Source organism: Scardinius erythrophthalmus, assembly GCF_964197995.2.
Source record: "Scardinius erythrophthalmus genome assembly, chromosome: 1".
Classification (NCBI taxonomy): Eukaryota; Metazoa; Chordata; class Actinopteri; order Cypriniformes; family Leuciscidae; genus Scardinius; species Scardinius erythrophthalmus.
The window spans coordinates 78,828,851-78,853,122 of NC_138221.1; the positions used below are offsets into that span (position 1 = coordinate 78,828,851).

Genomic DNA, 24,272 nt, shown 5'->3' on the forward strand with positions numbered 1-24,272 from the left:
ACTGGTTACTGTGGGTGTCACCGGGCTGTGGTGGTTGTACTAGTGTGTGTGCGCACCTGTGTGATGGCGGGCATGTGGACCGTCACCATCGTCTTCATCTTCTGTTACGGCACTGTCTGAGGTATCTTTGCACGGCTGATGAAATGCGTCTATTAAAGTAAGTGTTGGTTCTTTCTAAGCTTGTGAAATGGAGCAATAAAGACATCCAATCATGTGCGATGGTTCAGCGTGACGCGTCTTCAGTATAAACCCACATGTCTTAGCCTAAGTCCTTAGTGGTTACAGATCAGTGTTAACTTGTAGAGTACAGATAATTGAGCTTAATGATCACATCTGCTCTTATTTGAATCCAAGTTACAGACAAATTCATCATAACACAAAACCTTTTGATGCATTAGTATTAGCTTTTATTTTCATAGTCCAGTAGTGATAAGAAACAGATATAGAAAGGCATGAATGCATATGTTCAACAGCTGATATTCTTCATCTTCTTTGTCTCTAAAGATGAGCTTCTCTTCAGCTGAGACTGATAGAGAAGAGTGATGGAGGAGTTCTTCATCATCTCCGTCAGTAAACCTGTTCTCCTCCTAGCTGAGCTCACAGATGGAGACGGAGGAGCCGACTCCAGACCAGAAGCGGAAGCTGGCGAACAGCGGCCCGTGGAAGTGTGTGTGAACGCAGCAGATCTCCTGGGCCTGAGTGTGTGAGACGCGGTAGAAAGCCAGCTCTCCGGCCTGCTGGTCCACATACACTCCCACACGCCTGGCTTTAGGACCCGCCAGAGCCGTCTCTCTCCCAGCATGCCACAGGGAGAAGGCCTTGCCGGACCAGTACAGGCTCCAGGAGTGTGTGTTGTGGCCCAGTCTGGCACTGTCCTCGGCTGAGGAGCGATCCATGTCTTTATATGCCACGCCAACCGTCACCTGCACACAGCAATGATCCGCGTCATCAACATTAATCTGCCTCACACACACACACACATACACATATGGAAGGAGGAAGAGAAATCTCACAACTAGACAAGAAGATTTGTTTATTGTCCATTTGATCGGATTCTCTTTATCTAGTTAGATGAAGATCTGATTATAATGTAGTCTAATTTAGGGTTCACAAACATTTTTAGAGCCTTCTTTTAAGAACTCTAATTTCTGAAAGATAAAATTTGGACAACAATATGGTGTTGTATTCAAACTTCTCAGGTGTAGCTGTAATGATTCTTGCCAAATTTGGCTTCATTACAACAAAGTGCTGCGAGAGAAAGCCTCAGATCATGTGCCTGCGCTAATATCTCAGAACTTCCCCTGCTGTTGACACCGTTGATTGGGAGATTCTACTCGACCAACTTCAGACCTGGGTCAGTCTATCAGGTTCAGTGTGCGTTCTCGAGCCACCAAACACTGTTGTTGTGCAAAGGAACGGCCAGAACACATTAAAAGTTTTCTGTTTTCAGTTAAAACGGTGTGTGTTAGCGGCCCCTAAGTTAATAACTAATGATCTTTGCAACGGAAGTGAATCAATCACAAACATACTTTAGCGGGACAATAACTTGATTCGTGAGATGCTGTAAAACCCAAACAATCTCTGTTGCTGTAATTCCCTATTATCTCTGTAAAGCTGCTGTTAAACACTCTATATTGTTGATCTACTTGACTATTAAGCACTATACGTGTATGATAAAGAAATAAAAGTACACTTTGGGATTTAAACATATTTTTTTTTTACATTTTCCCAATACAAACAATAGTTCCTATGGACAGTAAGGCTTTTGTGTGTCAAAAACTAAACATTAATGTTAGAAATATAAATCTAAATATGTGAATAGTCAGTTCTGTCAGGACCACTATTGTCAAATACGATTGGCAATTACATACAGTTTGGATTGGCGGTCTGGTTCTGTTCTGGGCGAGAACTCCCTGCGCATCCATGAGGCCTAGCCTAGATAAGCAGCAATAACCCCCGTACGGTAAACACAACAGAACCAACAGGAATGTTTGCAAATATATTTAATTCAAGATTTTAAAGTACAACATATTTCGAGAATTTATTCTGATTCAAGGGGAATCAGAACCCCAGATCCTGACTGAGAGAGGAGGAGCTGGGGAGGGAGGAGGGTAATCGCTCCTGAGAAACGCGATATCTGCTGATAACACTGAAGAGCTTACATATGTATACGGTGATGGGTGTCGTAATCCTATAGGTAGAGCATCAGCTGAGAGTCACTGATGCGAGCTTGACTAACGTGCCCTGCCAGAGCAGACGCTACGCTTGATTTGAAGTGTGCTGTATTTACCCTGTGCCCGGTCCACTCCAGCTCCCAGTAGCTCGGGCCCCCGGCCAGCGGCTCCGCACACATCACCTGCCTCCAGAACACGAAGCGGGCCGCGTGAGCCGGGTAGTTCTGGCTCTCCGCACACAGCGTCGCCTTGCGATAGCCATCAGACAAACGGATCTGACGGAAAGCACTATTGGGATCAAGAGTAAGCTCGGTGCGGACTGAAAGAAAACACAACATTAAACTTTACTGAAAGAAAGAGAAAGGACATATTTGTACAAAATCAGTAAAAGTTGATCTCACATTTAAGCATCTCCTCTCGGGTTTTAGGTGCTGGGTTAGCCAGACAGCACGCCGCTGACCCCTCCGCTGTAGAGACACAATGAAGATGTGTAATAGGGCAAATCTCAGGAAAACTTATGTGTACTATACATAATATATGCATATTATAGATAGCGATGGGTGAACCAAAGCTTTTCTAAACTTTGAATCAATTTCAGAAATTGCTTCGCAAAATTATTCACTGTTTCGAAGCGCTCAAAACGCCACATGCTGGTCAGAGCGTGTTAATGCAGCAAAAACGAAATATTATGAATAAATATGAATTATGAACAAAAATATGAATAAAAACACCTTCTACAAACCAATTGCAACTGTCTTATTGAGGTTGTAATCTATTAAATGCCATTAACAAATCATTAAATATGAAGTGTCTTTATAATGTGTTATTTTATTACATTTTTAGACTGTTTTGTTTGTTTTATGGAGAGCTTGGTTAATAAGACCAATAAGAGACTTAAAGGGGTCATATAATGCCATTTTTGTTCAAGCTAATATGATTCTTTAGGGTCTAAATTAAAAGTTTGTAATATACTTTAATTAAAAATTCTCATTAGTATTGTAAGAAAACACTAATTTTACCTGGTCAAAAACAGCTCTGTTTTCAGCACGCCGTTTCAGTGCATGTGTCTTTAAATGATAATGAGCTTTGCTCACCCCGCCCCTCTGTTCTGTGGGTACACAGTATCTAACGCAATAACCACGCGTTGTTCATTATAAACGTGGGATTATGAATTATATTGAGAACGTCGTACATAGAAAACATGCTGTAATGTACCCTGAGTGTAAACCTTAGATGCATTCATCGTGAAGCCTGCAGCAAGGTTTGCAAATTTCGCAAAGATTAATATAAATACTAATATAAAGGTTAATAAAACATTACACTCACATCTTCTGGAGGTTCAGCAGGAACACGTTGGTGCCGATCCGTTTTTTCTTGTTTGTAAAGCTGTCTGGTGTGAAATGATTCGCGTAAACATGAAAGCATGGACGATCGTGGGGAATCCCCGTGAGGGAATCCCCGCGTCAATCCTTTGGGCATATCGCTTCAAAAACAAAACTCAGCCACTGCATCTTCAACGGCTCAGATTTAGGAACATCCAAATGACTGCTGTGTTCCTTATTACATCTAAGAACAGAACACCACAATCGCGTAGACGCCATTCTACTCCAGCATATCAACACTGGTACTACTACTACTATGACGACGGCTGTCACAGCTTGCTCAGGGCGGGTCTTGTGTTGAAACACGGCTGTCAATCACAATCGCGGGAGGGGCGTACGATCTTATGACGTCACAATATCGAACGGCTTGATTTCATAGAGCAGGGGTGTCAAACTCATTTTCACTGAGGGCCACTTCAGCATTATGGCTGCCCTCAAAGGGCCGTTTGTAACTCTAAGAATTTTAAAATGTTAATATAGTGTCTCTTTATTTGATTATTACTTATTTAAGTTACAAATATTGTATATGCATTTGGAGGGGTGTTTCTAGGTTTTAAAAACATCAGGGGATGAGCCTGAAACATAATGATTTGATACAGATAATAATGTATTATTGTATATATGCAGGGGTAAACTGGCTCAAAAATTCAGCCCTGGCACTGTACTAGCCACACCAGCACACATTACCACACAGTCATGCGTATTGAAATGTGAGGTAGTTAGGGGGGTTCGGGGGCTTGCTCCCCTGATAAAATTTGGATTTCTCGGACCTACATATGTGCATTTTAAGGTGTTTAAAGGCCAAAAAATTTGGATAACAATAGCTTTAAAAGCATGTCAGTGGGCAGTAGCATAAATTATTTGTCAAGATAACAGATTCTTAAACATGAGAATGAGGATAAATATTGCAATGAATGATCCACACTACAAAATGGAAATGCAGAATGTTTCTGCTTATTGTTGACAATACACAATCACATATTCCAAACAGGAATGGCCTTAAATGAGAAATCTTTCAAGGATTATTTTGCATAGATGTTACATTTCAATCAAACACCAGTGCAATCTTTTTGTGTCCAGAGGCAAATTAGCAATTTATATTAGCATTAAAGATTGGTTTCAGCAACTTGTTTCTTTCCTGAGTTAGTCATTGTTTTTGGCACTAATCAGTTTTAAGTTCAATTGTTCACTCATAAAGACTTGTCGCCACCTACTGGCTTAATGATGCAAGTGGCGCAAACACAGATAAGCGGAGTGATCCAAATGGTGCAAAGGTTAATACTGGTACCTACAGTATATTAAAATAATATAAAATATCAAAATATCAATATATTATTCTTCAATCAGTTCTATGCAGCAGAATCAGATTTAACAGATTTTTTTTTTTTTGACCAATTGTCAAAATAAAGTATAGTCCTACAAAGCTATTTTTATCAGAGCATGAGCAGAGCAGGGAGAGGACCAGTGAACGAGAGGATCGTGATTCGTGTAATTTTACCAGTGTTGCCCAGCACGGCTATAGGCCTACACACCATGACTATACACATGTTACAGCACAGTAGTGCTATTGCAAAAAGAAACAAGTCCAGAGATATTTCATGTCGGCAAGTTTTTTTTAGCGGACTTTGCCTTTCCGGTGAGCGTGAGCAGAGCTCGCAACACACACACACACACACACACACACAAGGAGGTTGCTTGCGGAACATTGAACGCGCTATGAACACGGAGCGGAGAGCACAGCGCACACACACAGCGGAACGCGCTTAGAAGTTATGCATCTTCGGAAGCGGACTCGCACGCAAAGTCATAAAACACGTTGAGCCAGAGTCAAACCATCGCCGAACACGGAGGGGCGCGACGGCATTTTAGTATCTTTCGGTCAAAAAACGAAAAGGTTATTTTCGGCCGAAATTTTTCGGCAGCGTAAATTTCCATATGCTCTCGCGGGCCATATAAAATAATGTGGCGGGCCGGATTTGGCCCGCGGGCCTTGAGTTTGACACATGTGTCATAGATGGTCAAACCAAGCGGCAACATTCTGATCTGAAAAATGAAGCCTACCCGGAAGTGCGAAAAACTGCAATACATCTAAAATCCGCTAGGGGAAGGTCCCAAAAGGGAGCAAATCTCCATAGCCCCCATGTTAAAATGTCCGTTTTCACAGCATAAATTTATGTTTTTACAGGTTGGTCCCATGGACTTTTATTGTATTTTTCGATAGGTTCCGAGTGCCTGACAACGGCGAGGGTAGTGAATTTTTTTCTAACTCGTTAGTTTAGATAGTATTTAGATATAAAATGTATGACAATAAGGGCGTGGTTAACTTTGATTGACAGCTTGATTGACAGCTGACAAGGCAGCGCCACGGAGAATGACAACATAAGCGCCATTTTTTAATACAGTTGACATATAATACTACTGTTTCTGTATCATGAAATGTAGTTTTAAGAGTTTTTCAGGCGAGAATGTAGTTGTTTAAAGCTCAAATCTGTGGTTTATTTAAAGATTTATGAAAATTTTATCCAGTTGATCCAGCGATGACCGGGCGCTCGGCGTTCATGTACCCCGCCTGGAACAGCCTTTCCTCGGCTAGACGTTCTGGCGTTCGCCGCGGACTCTGGCGTCTCTGTAGTGGTTAAACATGAGATATAATTCGTCTTGTGCATATCTAACGGGCGATTTTTGGTCTCGTAAATCTATAATTTTTTTCCTGGGCAATCGTTTTGGCTGAGGGGAAGTTTCATAACTTTATAACTTTACCGATGTATGGTTAGACGAGCGCTGACTTTGTATGTTTGACTGAATTGTTTGCTTTATTTGTATAGCTTCTTATACCTTTTACTTATACTTTTATAATGGCTAATATTGATAAAACTTAAATTTAACAAAAAGAGACTGGGTTGAGTTTTGTCATTTTTAATTTTAATACAACGAAGATTATCTGTAATGTTGTTTACTGCAAAATCTGTTGTTTAGTACAAATGCACATATTGCCTGGACCATAAAATGTTTAATATTTTTATATTATATTTAAAATGAAAAGAGGCAGGTTTGTGTTTTATATTTTGTTTTTTCATAAATAGGCAAACGTTATGCAGTTGAATATAATCAATATGCGTTGCCTGAACCACATTTGTGTGGCTATAATGTTTAAGATTTCTTTAAATGAAAACGAAAAGAGTTAGTATGGTGTTTTATAACATATTTCGTTGCCTAAAATATACACAGAGATAACCGGAGTAGCAGAGCGAGCTGAGTGACGCGCGCTGCGTCAGAAGGTGGGCGGGGTTAGGGTTTCCCAAGACTTTCCAAGATGGCGCCGCCCATACCCCCCATAAACGGCTTCAAACCCGTTCTTCAGAAAGTCTATGGGTGACGTCACAGACACTTTGTCCATATTTTTTACAGTCTATGGGTCAAACATATAAGGAGATTAAAACAAAACCACTGGATGGATTTTAATCATGATAGGATGGTTGTGTACAGGCACTGCCAACAGACATTTCAGTGCAATCAACTTGCAAAAGTGCATGTACCATTATATGACCCCTTTAACTACAACTATTATTAAAACATGTCATTATTTATCATGTATAGAAATCATGTGAAATATGATTAAAAATCATATATAGAGACTGGTTCATGTATTCACAGAGATCCACAGAGTAACTTTATTCCTGTGATTAGTCAAAAGTACTGTGTAATCTAATACTCTTATTTACCAGGATTGGCAGAGCCTTGGTTCGTGTGGTGATCTTGTGTTGCAGGAGAAGAAGCTTTGACTTTGGGTTCAACATCCGGCTTTGCAGAGTCAGACTTTACTTCTGTAATCTGAAAAGCTGAGAAGAAGCCGGTTTCAAAAATAACAATCTAGCAAGATGAGTTCATTGTCCACTGAGGATAGTGTGTGTTTACCTGGGTTTAGTGAGGGCGGCTGTGATTGGCTGGAGACAACGCCTGGGTCACATGACTGACTGGATGATTGTGCCAGAGCGGCCGCATCATTCACTGCAGGGGAACATGGGATACATCACTATATCATCACTAATACATAGATCATTATATCACTTACAGAGCACTATCTCACTGATACATCTGCTTTACACTCATGGTAAAAGTCTAATTCATTAGCACATTAATTAGAGTCCTGGTTGTGGTGTCAGAATGAAGCATTTCTCTCAGTGTCACTGCAGCACATGACAGATGGCTCACTTCAGATGCATCTACTTAATTAATTACATGATTAAAAATATATAAACTTGAGGTTTGGGTCTCCTTTAAAATGAAAAATGGCTTTTGTTGGTGTTTTTTAAAAACACCCTTGTGTGCATATACAGTGATTTTTAGTGATAAATATCATTCAAACAACCATTGATTTCAAATAAACACTTTTGTGAGAGGAAAACAAATAAATGAGTTGGCAAGCTTTTAAAAAGACACATGAGTTTCGGTAACAGGACTGAGAAAAATCTCCCACTTTGAAACCTTGTAAAAAATTAAATAAAGTTACCTGTTATTGACCAATATATATTTTCAAACAGTGAAATATGTGTGTTATTTGATTCAGTATTGAAAATAAGATCATTTTAAAGAATAATTAATTTAATTTTTAAAACTTACAACAGGCAAATGTCACCCATTCAGTGGAATGACCAATAGATTATTATAGAAAGCAAATCTAAATTCTGCTATAGTAAAACACAGATAAATATAAATGTGTTTGAAGCATTTCTGTAATAATCTACAAAATGTCTCTGTTGCATACACTTTATTCTAGTTCTAATGAATGCACTTACTGCAAATGACTAATTTCTGTCAAAGGTACAATATGCAATAATTTTGCATTAAAATATCCCATAATCTCAAGGCCAGTGTTATATATTTTGTTAAGTTGATTACTTACAATAACCCAAATGTTTCCAACTATTTTTAAATAGTGAGAAAATTGCGATTTTAACCAAGGAAACGGGGCGTTAGAGCAGGGGGAGCTGGGAGTCGCCAGTCAATTGCGTCACATCCGCGTTACCCTCGGTTTCCGCTCGTACTGCGCGGAGTCCTGGACAAATGCGGAAGTTGTAGTTGTAGCGTCTATCAAGCTACAAACGTTAGCTTGTTTCGTGCAGTCGTTATGGAACACAATTATTCTTTACCGAGTGCAGCTGGTTCTGTCGACAAAGCATGCTTAATTTTATATTTTCCACATGTAGCATTCTGTAATAGTTATGTAAGGGAAGTATTATTGCTTTAGATTTGTGTTTAGTTCATTGACATTGTTTATCACGTCTGGTGTTTATGGCCATGTAAATAAATATAGCATGTGTTATACATAAAGATTAATCAGTATTTTGGCAAATGATGTGGGTATGTTCGAATGTACTTTGACAACAATGGATTAGAACATGTAAAACTGCGCCGCGTTATCACAACAATGAATTCGACATACACAGTAACATCTATGATAACCAGTGTAGTATTAAACCTTACTTTTCTTGCGGTTAATTATTTTTAATGAAATAAAAGTGTGATGAGGTTTAAGAGTCAGGAAGGAAGAAGACAGGGGTCGGCGTGACTGGGACTTTATTAAAATAAAGCAAAACAAACACAATTCGTGCACAACGCGCATTCACCATGGCAACCGCGACGGCACAAAAGTTCAAAAATGAGAGCTCGGATCCACCGGTTTTCTTTCTCTGCGTCCAATTTTCTCTTCAGTCTCTCTCTCGCTCCAGCGCGGCTTATAAGCGGTCTCTCCACGCGGATTACAGCAATAAGACACAGGTGTTCGTCATTTGCACTTGACCTACTTGCGTCCCACGCTCTTCTCTTCTCCCATTACAGACCGCGCTGAACCACGCCCCCCTCGCCACAAAAAGCATGTCATTATAAAAATAGAAATTAGCCTCATCCATGAACATGATTTTTCGATTCCCGTCTGACTGATTTACATCCACGGTGGAGTTTAAAACGACAGTTCCCATCATTCCCGCTCCTTCACATCGTCATCAAGCTACGCCGTTGTTGTTGTTTGGAATGTAGTGCCCTCTCGTGGCAAAAAATTCTTGCATATTGTAGCTTCAAATCAATGAGCTATGAAAGACCATGTGACTTTACCACAGTTATGTGAACGCAGAGAGTTTGTCGCTTCTCAAATGATAAACATCTAAACAGAAATGATAAATGTCTGAACAGGAATGGTTTGAAGCAGCAGAGAGTGGGTAGAGCGGATGGCTTGGCAGGGGGACCGGAGGATATAGCAGATGAAGCTGCTCCCCAACTCACCGACTCTGAAGACACGGGCCAGGCTGGTTTTGGTGAGGTCCTCCAGCGCCTCTCTGAAAGCGTCCAGAGCCGACCTGACCCCTGACACCAGCGCCTGCGGGGTCCAGGTCTCCATCGCTGCGATGCTCACAGGCGGATCCGCACAGTCCACGCTCGTGAACGCCTGAGGAATCATTACAAGCATAATCTTCTTCAGGATTTTCAGAAGGTTATGAGTCTCCGACATTATACCATGGTAAAGTGAAAACAGATACAGATAGATATATACGCATAGGTATTCAAGACGCCTTCATCCTCTGGCCTGTTCAGAATGATCATACTGTCCTTTATAATACCAGCAACACACGCCTGTGATATCAGCACAAGTTAAATAACCATACAATTCAAGTGTCTGCATAATCTCATAAACGTCTATGGCAGGGGTCGTAACTTTGCCCGCGGGCCATTTTTTTTTTTTAGCCAGTAGATGGCGGGCCAGCTACACAGAGTAGGCCTATGGATACAAATTAAACACTCTTATATAGGCCTATGATCGCGGAATATGATGGGGTTCGTCACCGTCCGTGGATCATTCGTTCAATCGTGTTTTCAAATTAAAACCAAAAATAAAAAGATGAAAAACGACTTGTTTTTCCATTATTTATTTCCTGAACTAAAATGAAAAAACGAATAACGACGGGTTTTCTGATTTTCTGATTGTGCTCAGATCGAAAATAGAAAATTAATTACTGGATTAGACAAATTTTATTTAATTTTGAATTGAACACATTAGGCATCTATATCAAGGAAATCATTTTAAACAGATCAAGTACTATGTGGTAAGAGATTACAGCCATTTTAATAAAGGTGTGAATAGCATCATGCCTCATTCGCTTACAGTCCGACTTTTGAACTTTATTCCTTTTTATTATTATTATTTATTCGGGACACACACATACACACCTAAGGTTTAAGGAGGTCTGCGTGGGACTGTTTTTTCCCGTCCCGCTCCCACAAGGTTATATTCAGCAACCGCTTAAAATACACTCGGTGTTCACCCGCTTTATTTCCCGACCTGACGGCTCCACAGAATTTAGATCTCGTTTCCATAATCTCACATTCAAATGTCTCTAACGGAAAGAAGGAGATTAAGTAGCCTATGATAATTATAAATGCTATACAAAAATTGTGTTCGTGTCAATATAAATATTAGGCTATTGTAACATTGTACTGTCAGCAGAGAAAAAAAATGCCACAGAAAAAAATATATGAAATATAAATAACATAAATTAAATAGGACAAAGCCTATCACTCAAATTTCTAAGCAACATAAACGAAAACCATATTGCCCTACTGACAAATGAAGTAGGCTATTTTCTGCCGAACTATTTCAAACATCTTTGCAAAAAAAGAATGTTGTTGACTGACAATGGTTTCAGCACCAAACAGCTCCTCAGAGATAGGTGTACAGGCGGTCAGAATTAAGTGCGGATACGCTGTCAAAAGATGTCGGGAGTTGGCTATTGTCAGTCAGACCGCCCGCTCCGCCCAAAGTACACCAGAGTTCTGACCGCTACCGTCTTTTGACGCGCGAATGGACACAAAGTGGTCAAGCGTATGCGGCAGGTGCGAAATTTACGTGCTATTCACGTCCGGTGTGAACGCACAGTTATACTTTAAAATGTAATCCCGCGCCGCATGATTCCCTATAGGCGTTTCACACAGTATACGGCGGTGGAATCGCCACGCCACTACGGCTTTTCTCAAGTAGTGGAAGAGATTTGTGCAGCATTTAGGACTTCCAAAATAATCCGGCGGGCCAGAAAATATTGCTGGAGGGCCAGTTTTGGCCCGCGGGCCGCCAGTTGTCGTTCCCTGGTGTATGGTTTCATAATCTCCATTAACTGTATTAGCCAGAAAAACAACAACAATGTATTTTCTCTTTATTCGTGTTGTTTCAAATGGTTACCTATAGTAAACATTGTTCATAAACTAGTCTAGAATAAAAAATAAAATCAATTATTTGGACACACATACACTGAACAAAATTATAAACACTTTAGTTTTTGCCCCAATTTTCACCAGATACTGACTGGTTTTCAGACCCCCCATTTTAGAGAGGTCTTTTACTGTGGCCAGCCCTAAAGCACACCTGTGCAATAATCGTGCAGTCTAATCAGCATCTTGATACGCCACACCTGTGAGGTGGATGGATTATCTGGGCAAAGGAGAAGTGCTCACTAACACAGATTTGTGAAAAATATTTGAGAGAAATAGGCCTTTTGTGTACATAGAAAAAGTCTTAGATCTTTGAGTTCAGCTCATGAAAAATGGGGGCAAAAACAAAAGTGTTGCATTTGTAATTTTGTTCAGTATAAATTAAGTTAAAAGGTTTTAATTGACACTACCACTACCACTACTACTACTGCTACTGCTACTGCTACTGCTACTACACACACATATATATATATATATATATATATATATATATATATATATATATATATATATATATATATATATATATATATATATATATATATATATATATATATATATATATAAAAATAATGTGTGTGGGGGGGGGGGATCACATTATGAAATAAATCCATTCATCACATCTGGTTCTGGGTCTTTAAAGGGAAACCAGGCAACTCTTGAATGTTTTTTCTCTACGAAGCTCCCCCTAGTGTCTGGTAGTAAATGCTTTCAAACACTCTGTCGTAAAAACGAACTGTTGTCCCTCCCCCCTCCCCCCTCGCAACCCAGCTGATCAGCTGTCAACCCAGCTGATCAGAGGAACCGGCCATTTCAAAACCAGTTATGTCTACCGAGGCAAGTAAAGCGATATGAACGAGGCGAACTACTGCTTTCGTGTTTGTTTGTTTTTGGGAGAGTGGGCATGAGCATAATATTATATATATATATATATATATATATATATATATATATATATATATATATATATATATATATATATATATATATATATATATATATATATATATATATATAAGGGATAATGTATAGTGAGCCGGTTGTTATAGTGAATAACAACCCCGACAGGCTGAACGGGATCCCGACGCGAAGCGGAGGGATCTTGAATCAGCCTGAAGGGGTTGTTATTCACTATAACAACCGGCTCACTATACATTATCCCGCTTATTACATGGCTACCTACAAAATAAATAAATAATTTGACACAAATTATTTATTTAAAAAGGAGTTTATTGATTTAAAAACGATTGTATTGCTTCCGCCAAAGAAAATAGTCCGTTCCGCGTCCATAGCAACGCGCTGTTTTTCATGGCAACGGTCTGTTATACTTCGCAGCGGTCTGTTATCAAGAAATAACAGACCGCATTCTACATTGGAATTCAGCCAAGCCATGTAATAAATATATATATATATATATATAGGAGGTTAATATTTGTCTAAAGTTATATTAGCAAGGTCTATAAGTTCATCTAGTAGAATGATGGTTTACCTTTGCTTGTCTAAGAAAACATCAGAACGTTTTTTTCTAGCTCGATCATGATATGTGCAACATGTTTATTGCCTATTATCAGACGCGTTGACTTAGTGACATAAAATAAAAGTGCAAGTTACACAAATAAAACCTACAGAGGAACAGCCAAACTACTACAGAAATCAAACGTGTTTGCTAATGACAATGCTAACATCAAAGTTATAGTATCTAGCGTAACGTTACTAGTAAGCCCGTAACAGAAAGCGATCATAATAAAAACATTTACAGACAATAGCAAACATCCTGAGGTCACAATTACTTGAAATTTAACACAGTTTATTCCAAAGTTACTTGCAACAGCAGCCAGGTCAGCATCCGTTTTGCAGGCTTCTGTTTCTCTCAGTTCTCAACATTCTGAAAAAGCTGGTCCGATATATTTACTCGAGTCTGACTTATTGCTCGGTCAGTGTCCCGATTCCTCTTTCGTTGGTCCTCTGACAAAGATTTCCTAGCTTTCTGCTTCTTTTTTTACAGGTTCAGCCATAACTCAATCTATCGTTGCCCTTTGCTTATACATAGCCGGTGCTTGAATGGGGGTGTGTACGTGTGCAGTGCCGTCAAGCAATTCGTTGCATCACGAGACCTGATATCACGCGATACTTCCTGGAACACGACCCGCGTCCCAAAGTTGCAAGTGAGTTTTTTCCGCTCTCGGGCACCAGGGGGGTGCGAAACCACCACCATTCAACCCGAAATAAGTAATATAACCATTCCACTGACTCCGAAGCTGTTCAGTTAAGGTAAAAAAGTCACCTAGTTTCCCTTTAACTGTAAATTCCCCTACAGGACTATAAAAATCACCTGAGTAAAAGTTGCCCAGTTCCTCTGGAAACCGCTCAGATCCCGTCAGTAATGGGCTCGTCTCAGCAGATCGAAGCTTCAACAGAAGTTCATTTGAATACTTGTGAATGTGAGACTGACATCGTTTCGATCCGCACATAAAAATGCGGTCATAGGCTGCCTCGCAACACTAAAGCAAATTGATTGTATGTAAAAAAATAAATAAAAAAAAAAAACACTATTTAACAACTCTTCTGATTGTGATTCCATGAGAATGAGAGGATCAGAGGATCATGAGATCATTCCCTCGGATGAGCTCCTGCAGCACTTCATCAGGAGTTTGAGCTCATAACATCTCTAACCATATCAGCAGACAGAACAGAGCTGCCGTTCCTCCGTGCGTTTTCACTGGCCTGAACAGCCGTTCTTCCTCAGCACTGGAGTGTGTGAGGCGTTTAATACCGGGTTTCGGCACCCATCTCTAATAATGACCCGCTCCAAATTGACAGAGACTGGGACTCTTCAAATGGGTTTATGCACAATACCAGGGTTTCTTCACTTCAGCCCAGAATGCCATCCTGCTGCTTGTTTTCTCTCATTTCTGAAGGTGAATAGACCTCACTGATTAATAATTGTGTCCTTGCTAAGGAGATGTTGTAGCTCACACACACACACTCCTCGGGAGAGAGGTTCAGCTGGACTCTGTCATGGTTTGGGAGACGTATGTCCATCTGTTGGCTCTCTAAGAACATCAGTTCTGCCTTTGGGTTAATGACTCTTCTGCAGACAAACTTTATAAAACACTTAATGTTGTTTCTACCTTGAATATCTGAATGTCAGGTCGTCACCTTTACTAGAAAGCGACCAAAATGATATAAAAGTTATAATAGATAAATAAAAAGTGCACTGTTTTGTTTGTTTTGTTTTTTACATGATTTCTAGTATTTGCTTTACATTTTTATTTTGTTGAATTAGCAATTCATATAATTGTAACTTTGAAGCAGATTTGTAATGTGACAGCAGTAATTAAAGTTTATTAAGGGTCAAGATGAAGTTATCGAGCCACACACACACAATATCTGTCACTCACGGCTCAGATTAACTGGACAGCACGTGTGTAAGACTCCAATACAATCTTAAAGTAATTATCCCATCACAAACACGTCTCTCAAATCAGTAAAACTGGCTGTGACAATAGTTTTATAGACTACACAACATTATTATCTTCAAATTAATGTGATATTATTTAAAATTATTTTTGCCTCTGGTTAAGTAAGGAACTCTTGTAGATTTCGAGCATCAACGCTGCCTAGAAAGAGGCAATCTAATCTTGAAATGCTAATTCAACCCTCACACTCGACTCCTCCTGATGAACATAGGCATGAGATCTCCAACACTATATACTGGCCAGTGTTTCTGTTTCATTGCCCAACCGTTGTTTATGTGCTACTGTTTGGGGTCGATAAGATTACGCAGCACAACTGATTTCAACACTTGTAATGTTTCCTGATCATCAAATCCTCATATTAGAGTGATTTCTGCAGGATCATGTGACACTGAAGACTGGAGTAATGATGCTGAACATTCAGCTTTGATCACAGGAATAAATTACACTTTACTATATATTCACATAGAAAACAGATGATTTGGAATAATGTTTCACTGGTTTTAGTGTATTGTTGACCAAATAATAAGCCTTGGTGAGCAGAAGAGACCGAACTGCAACCAAACTTTTAAACAGTACTGTACTGATATATGTATATTTTGCTTCAGATGTAGCAATTTTAAACAAAACAAAAACAGATCTGTTCATACGCTAACATCTGTTTGCATAGAGCAATGTTATATGCTTTGCTGCTCTACTAATATCTGCCATTACTGAAGGTGAATTTGCGCACTTACATTGAGGAAAGCGACTGGGTCCTGAATGCGCTCCAGTCTCCTGAGCTGCTCTTGCTTCTGGCGTAGCTGGAGGATCTCCTGCTGTATCTGGTGTGTGTGGGCCTGGGCGCGTGTCGAGGACGAGCTCTCGTGTGTGTGCAGCAGCTCGAGCACCTGCGATCGACTGAGCTCAACGCTCAACACATCCACGAACACGGCCTGGCTGTCCTCGATCAGCTGCTGCAGGGAGACCTGGGGGACACACACAGCCCGTCACGGGTCAACACACAGCCCATCACGGGTCAACACACAGACCATCAAACACACAGCCCATCAAACACACAGCCCATCAAACACACAGCCCGTCACGGGTCAACACACAGCCCATCAAACACACAGCCCATCAAACACACAGCCCGTCACGGGTCAACACACAGCCCATCAAACACACAGCCCGTCACGGGTCAACACACAGATGGGTTCAACACACAGGCCATCAAACACACAGCCCGTCACGGGTCAACACACAGCCCATCAAACACACAGCCCATCAAACACACAGCCCATCACGGGGTCAACACACAGCCCATCAAACACACAGCCCGTCACGGGTCAACACACAGACGGGTTCAACACACAGGCCATCAAACACACAGGCCATCAAACACACAGGCCATCAAACACACAGGCCATCAAACACACAGGCCATCAAACACACAGGCCATCAAACACACAGCCCATCAAACACACAGCCCATCAAACACACAGGCCATCAAACACACAGGCCATCAAACACACAGGCCATCAAACACACAGCCCATCACGGGGTCAACACACAGCCCATCAAACACACAGCCCATCAAACACACAGCCCGTCACGGGTCAACACACAGACGGGTTCAACAGACGGGTTCAACACACAGGCCATCAAACACACAGGCCATCAAACACACAGGCCATCAAACACACAGGCCATCAAACACACAGGCCATCAAACACACAGGCCATCAAACACACAGGCCATCAAACACACAGCCCGTCACGGGTCAACACACAGACGGGTTCAACACACAGGCCATCAAACACACAGCCCGTCACGGGTCAACACACAGCCCATCAAACACACAGCCCATCAAACACACAGCCCATCACGGGGTCAACACACAGCCCATCAAACACACAGCCCATCAAACACACAGCCCGTCACGGGTCAACACACAGACGGGTTCAACACACAGGCCATCAAACACACAGGCCGTCAAACACACAGGCCGTCAAACACACAGGCCGTCAAACACACAGGCCGTCAAACACACAGGCCGTCAAACACACAGGCCGTCAAACACACAGGCCGTCAAACACACAGGCCGTCAAACACACAGGCCGTCAAACACACAGGCCGTCAAACACACAGGCCGTCAAACACACAGGCCGTCAAACACACAGGCCGTCAAACACACAGGCCGTCAAACACACAGGCCGTCAAACACACAGGCCGTCAAACACACAGCCCGTCAAACACACAGGCCGTCACGGGTCAACACACAGGCCATCAAACACACAGGCCATCAAACACACAGGCCATCAAACACACAGGCCATCAAACACACAGGCCATCAAACACACAGGCCATCAAACACACAGGCCATCAAACACACAGGCCATCAAACACACAGGCCATCAAACACACAGGCCATCAAACACACAGGCCATCAAACACACAGGCCATCAAACACACAGGCCATCAAACACACAGCCCATCAAACACACAGCCCATCAAACACACAGCCCGTCACGGGTCAACACACAGACGGGTTCAACACACAGGCCATCAAACACACAGGCCATCAAACACACAGCCCATCAAACACACAGGCCATCAAACACACAGGCCATCAAACACACAGGCCATCACGGGTCAACACACAGCCCGTCAACACACAGCCCATCAAACACACAGCCCATCAAACACACAGCCCATCAAACACACAGCCCATCAAACACACAGCCCATCAAACACACAGCCCATCAAACACACAGCCCATCAAACACACAGCCCATCAAACACACAGCCCATCAAACACACAGCCCATCACGGGTCAACACACAGCCCGTCAACACACAGCCCATCAAACACACAGCCCATCAAACACACAGCCCATCAAACACACAGCCCATCAAACACACAGCCCATCAAACACACAGCCCATCAAACACACAGCCCATCAAACAAACAGCCCATCAAACACACAGACGGGGTCAACACACAGCCCATCAAACACACAGCCCATCAAACACACAGCCCATCACGGGTCAACACACAGCCCGTCAACACACAGCCCATCAAACACACAGCCCATCAAACACACAGCCCATCAAACACACAGCCCATCAAACACACAGCCCATCAAACACACAGCCCATCAAACACACAGCCCATCAAACACACAGCCCATCAAACACACAGCCCATCACGGGTCAACACACAGCCCGTCAACACACAGCCCATCAAACACACAGCCCATCAAACACACAGCCCATCAAACACACAGCCCATCAAACACACAGCCCATCAAACACACAGGCCATCAAACACACAGCCCATCAAACACACAGGCCATCAAACACACAGCCCATCACGGGTCAACACACAGCCCGTCAACACACAGCCCATCAAACACACAGCCCATCAAACACACAGCCCATCAAACACACAGCCCATCAAACACACAGCCCATCAAACACACAGCCCATCAAACACACAGCCCATCACGGGTCAACACACAGCCCATCAAACACACAGCCCATCAAACACACAGCCCATCAAACACACAGCCCATCAAACACACAGCCCATCAAACACACAGCCCATCAAACACACAGCCCATCAAACACACAGACGGGGTCAACACACAGCCCATCAAACACACAGCCCATCAAACACACAGCCCATCAAACACACAGCCCATCAAACACACAGCCCATCAAACACACAGCCCATCAAACACACAGCCCATCAAACACACAGCCCATCAAACACACAGACGGGGTCAACACACAGCCCATCAAACACACAGCCCATCAAACACACAGCCCATCAAACACACAGCCCATCAAACACACAGCCCATCAAACACACAGCCCATCAAACACACAGACGGGGTCAACACACAGCCCATCAAACACACAGCCCATCAAACACACAGACGGGGTCAACACACAGCCCATCAAACACACAGCCCATCAAACACACAGACGGGGTCAACACACAGCCCATCAAACACACAGCCCATCAAACACACAGCCCATCAAACACACAGCCCATCAAACACACAGCCCATCAAACACACAGCCCATCAAACACACAGCCCATCAAACACACAGCCCATCAAACACACAGCCCATCAAACACACAGCCCATCAAACACACAGCCCATCAAACACACAGCCCATCAAACACACAGCCCATCACACACACAGCCCATCAAACACACAGCCCATCAAACACACAGCCCATCAAACACACAGGCCATCAAACACACAGCCCATCACGGGTCAACACACAGCCCGTCAACACACAGCCCATCAAACACACAGCCCATCAAACACACAGCCCATCAAACACACAGCCCATCAAACACACAGCCCATCAAACACACAGGCCATCAAACACACAGCCCATCACGGGTCAACACACAGCCCATCAAACACACAGCCCATCAAACACACAGCCCATCAAACACACAGCCCATCAAACACACAGCCCATCAAACACACAGCCCATCAAACACACAGACGGGGTCAACACACAGCCCATCAAACACACAGCCCATCAAACACACAGCCCATCAAACACACAGCCCATCAAACACACAGCCCATCAAACACACAGCCCATCAAACACACAGACGGGGTCAACACACAGCCCATCAAACACACAGCCCATCAAACACACAGCCCATCAAACACACAGCCCATCAAACACACAGCCCATCAAACACACAGCCCATCAAACACACAGCCCATCAAACACACAGACGGGGTCAACACACAGCCCATCAAACACACAGCCCATCAAACACACAGCCCATCAAACACACAGACGGGGTCAACACACAGCCCATCAAACACACAGCCCATCAAACACACAGACGGGGTCAACACACAGCCCATCAAACACACAGCCCATCAAACACACAGCCCATCAAACACACAGCCCATCAAACACACAGCCCATCAAACACACAGCCCATCAAACACACAGCCCATCAAACACACAGCCCATCAAACACACAGCCCATCAAACACACAGCCCATCAAACACACAGCCCATCAAACACACAGCCCATCAAACACACAGCCCATCAAACACACAGCCCATCAAACACACAGCCCATCAAACACACAGCCCATCAAACACACAGCCCATCAAACACACAGCCCATCAAACACACAGCCCATCAAACACACAGCCCATCACCGGTTCAACACACAACTGCAATACTTCTGACACGGTTGATGAGAGATGTTTTTACCTTGTGTGCTTGAGAAACTTGGGGAAGGCTCTGAATAACCCTCTCTCTGTCTTCAATGCTCCCTTGAATCCGGGCGTTTAACCCCATCAGCTCTTGCTGAATAATCACAAAGATATACAGTATAATGTCAATGTACCATAGTCCAAGACACACGTACACACAACAAAAACACAAAATAGCCATCAGCCAATGTATATTATAAGAGTCAAGCAGCAGTAAATGGTTTTGAAACCATTGGTTTTCAGGGTAAACTTGAAGCATTTGCTTGTAACAATCTTAGAAAGATCTTAGTATATGATGTTTACAGTTGCTTGGTGATTAGTTAGATCTCAATTGAATCTGTGAAGTAAAATTTCCTCTTGGCTGACTGCTATTTGGTCAGACTAGTTCTTAAGACGCGTTTATGTGACCCGGTCCAGGCCTTTTAGTGAGAATACACATATAATCAAAAAGTCTGGGGTAAGTTAAGTCGTGTGTGATTCACACTCAAATGTAATAGAGGTTAAAATGCAGCCGCGCACCTGAATCTTGTGCTGTTGTTCATCCGGACGCACCACCTCATGGCCTTTGTGTCCCAGAAGGCCACACTCGTCACAGATGCGCTGTTGGTCGTGGCAGCAGTACAGCTCCAGCAGCTGCTGATGAAGCGGACAGATCCGGCGATCCCGTGGGAAGAGCGGGATACAGGCCGGACGGGGGGGACGCATCCACACACACGGGGACCGGGTGCTCAGCCGCGCTCAGCCTCAGCTTCTCCAGCGCCTCCATCAGCACGTTGCTCCTGGCCAGGACGGGCCTCGGGGTGAAGCGCTGTCTGCACTGAGGACACTCACAGGAGCCCTTGGTCGAGGGCTGGTCCCAGTGCTTCTGGATACACAGCAGGCAGTACGAGTGTCCACAGGGAAGGGTGGCAGGGTCGCTCAGAATTTCCAAGCATATCGGGCACGCAAACGCCTCCGGAGCCCACGCAGCTGAAGCCATGGCACTGGAAATACACTGGAGAGGGACAATCCAAGGTTAATATTTGTATTTGTAAGTTGAAATTTATACTTGCAGCTCTGATGTGAAAAGCTGCATCTATCGATTTGCACACACAGACAATACTCAGAACACCTGTGTTTTGAATTCGAAGTTGCAGATTAATAGTTACAAATGTGTAAAGTGTCATTTACATAAACAAAATGACAGGCACAATTGTGTACTACACATTTATCTTTGTGCTTTAGTTCAGTTTCGTTGTACAACCACAAGTCGGCACTCACAACCTCTCATATCTGGCAGTACAGCTTCAAATCCTAGCGCTTTGACTTTTGCTACTCTTTTTGCGATATGCCTGTAGCAAAACTCACTCGTGCACTTGTAAATGCAGACTTGAGAGAGCAGAGTCGGGGGCGGGGCTGGGGTCGGAATGAAGTCATTTTATTGGTCGATGCCTCACCAATGAACAACGCCAGCCACAATGAAAACATTTATGCTTATGTATCAGCTATTTTTTAAAACGCTTGGAAAATATTTTTATGAAATATCATTAGTTTTACTGGAATAGTTTTATAGAATATGAACGCAACGCGTTTAATTGAGACAGTGGTATTAAAAGACCAAACTCAGGAAACACCATAAAGCATACAGAAAAAAAATGAGCACAGAATATGAACGCAACGCGTTTAATTGTACGTTTTCCTCGAACCCAAGAAAACACTTAATGAGGCTTAATGGACCAACAGTTATAAAATAAAAATTAAAAACAATAAAAAAACACATAATTTGTTCCTTTATTAATAAAACACAGGCAGCGAGTTTACTTGCACTGAACACACATTTGCTTATATATATGCCAATTCCAATGAAAATGCACCTAAATTATCTGATAAGAATGTAAAATGTATACCTTGAAATGCAATGCAAGTCGCTTTGGAAAAATGTATTGTAAATGTTTTAAATATTCACCCTAGCCTAACTGTTGGACACACAAAAACAAACAAAACATAAATAAATTATATATATACGTACGTACGTGTGTGTGTCTTTTAGCCTACAGTCTATGGTATATATATATACCAGATATGGCAAATATATATGGCATACGTCATATGTTTTACGTCATATTCTGTGCTCATCTGCTTTTCTGTAGTATGCATTATAAGCATTGTGTCTACTGAGTTTGATAATATCGTTTATTTATTTTAATATCAGTCTAATGCATTAAGCCATGTTAGTGTTTCAGTGCACGCGGGTTTCGTGACATCATCGAACTCCCATTTCATTGGCTAGGTGCCAACCAATAAAACGTCTCCTTTGACCCCCCCTCCTCCCGCCCCCCTTTCTCTCTCACCGCTTCTGAGTTTCAAGTGCACAAGTTAGTTTTGCACCTGATATATCGCGAAAAGAGTAGCAAAAGTCAAGGCGCGAAATTTGAACTTGCAGTGACAGATTTGAGAAGTTGCAAGTGCCTATTTGAGGTAGTACCGCGAATGTGAACGTAAGATTAAACGCAAAATATATATTACAAGTTTGTGCCTGTCGTTGTATTTCTGTGAATGGCATTTTACACATTTGTGTCTACTCGTCTGCAGCTTCAGATTCAGAATACAGGTTTGTGACTATTATCTGCGAGTGCAAATTTCAAAATTCAACTTCAGATTTTTATTTTACAGGTTTTCACATTGGGGCTGTGAGTGTAAATGTTCATGTACAAGTACGAATATTTATTGTACAAGTTCTCAAATTCACATTTACATGCTCTCGAGTTTTGCTACTGTTTTACCTTCATAGTTATCCAAGGCTGGAGACACTGGAGAGGGACAATCCAAGGCTGGAGACACTGGAGACACTGGAGAGGGACAATCCAAGGTAAAGTACAGATGCTGGCTGAGGTACATTTCCTTTTAAACCCGAACGGGTGTGGTTTAAACTAGTATTACAGGTTCTTTGGATGGTTCTAGCTAAGCACTGCACACATTTTCCATGGCCAAAATGACATAGTGGGAGAGAAATGAGAGGAAGGCTGACAAACCTGTCTATCTGGTTCGGGACTGGAGGGTTTGAAAAGTTCAACTGGCAAAGAGATGACATAATAAAGATGCTATGTGTGAAGTCATGAGACACTTCTAATAATGCGTCACATTGTGCCTGCTAGTCAGTTCCTGTTTCTGTATATAATATGGCAGAATATCCTTACTACATCCATCTCAATACTATATACGTATATGTAATCGCCAAAACTATTGGCAAAGAGGGTTTATAACTAGACTTGACAGCCTGAATGAGGAGGAACACACTGCATGGCCAATTCCCTCGTCCTGTAAAACATTTCACACAGAAATGCCCAAATGAAAAATAAATACATTTGAAAAACATTTATTTTATGCTAAGTTAGGCAAGGCAAGTTTATTTATATAGCACATTTCATACACTATGGCAATTCAAAGTGCTTTACACAAAAAAGGAATGAAAATAATTACAAAATAAAAGTTAAAATAAAACAGTTATAAAAGGAATTAAAAGGGATATGATACAGTTATAAAATTAATTAAAAGAGTAAAAAGATTATACATAGATAAACTTCTCATCTGGCAAAACACTATCATATTTTTCACATCTCCCAGTTTTACTGTGAGATTTTCCCATGGTGATTACACTGTGTCTGTGGTGTTCTCTCGGCGCCTAAGAAGTCTATCGGACGTCTCCGACGGACCCGCTTTTCCCCTAAAACTGGACAGGAGGAGCTCTAGGA

General features: G+C 42.2%; 1 pseudogene across 1 annotated transcript; it reads right to left on the reverse strand.

The window, feature by feature from the left end:
• Nucleotides 1-388: 388 nt before the first annotated feature.
• Nucleotides 389-21,520, reverse strand: LOC308694762 (tripartite motif-containing protein 16-like; annotated as a pseudogene). Its single transcript has 9 exons — nt 21,061-21,520; nt 20,540-20,635; nt 16,026-16,256; nt 9,836-9,998; nt 7,472-7,564; nt 7,279-7,395; nt 2,576-2,641; nt 2,291-2,493; nt 389-923 (listed from the first exon to the last, which is right to left on the reverse strand). The product of its transcript is annotated as a tripartite motif-containing protein 16-like (transcript).
• Between the last annotated feature and the right edge of the window lie 2,752 nt (nt 21,521-24,272).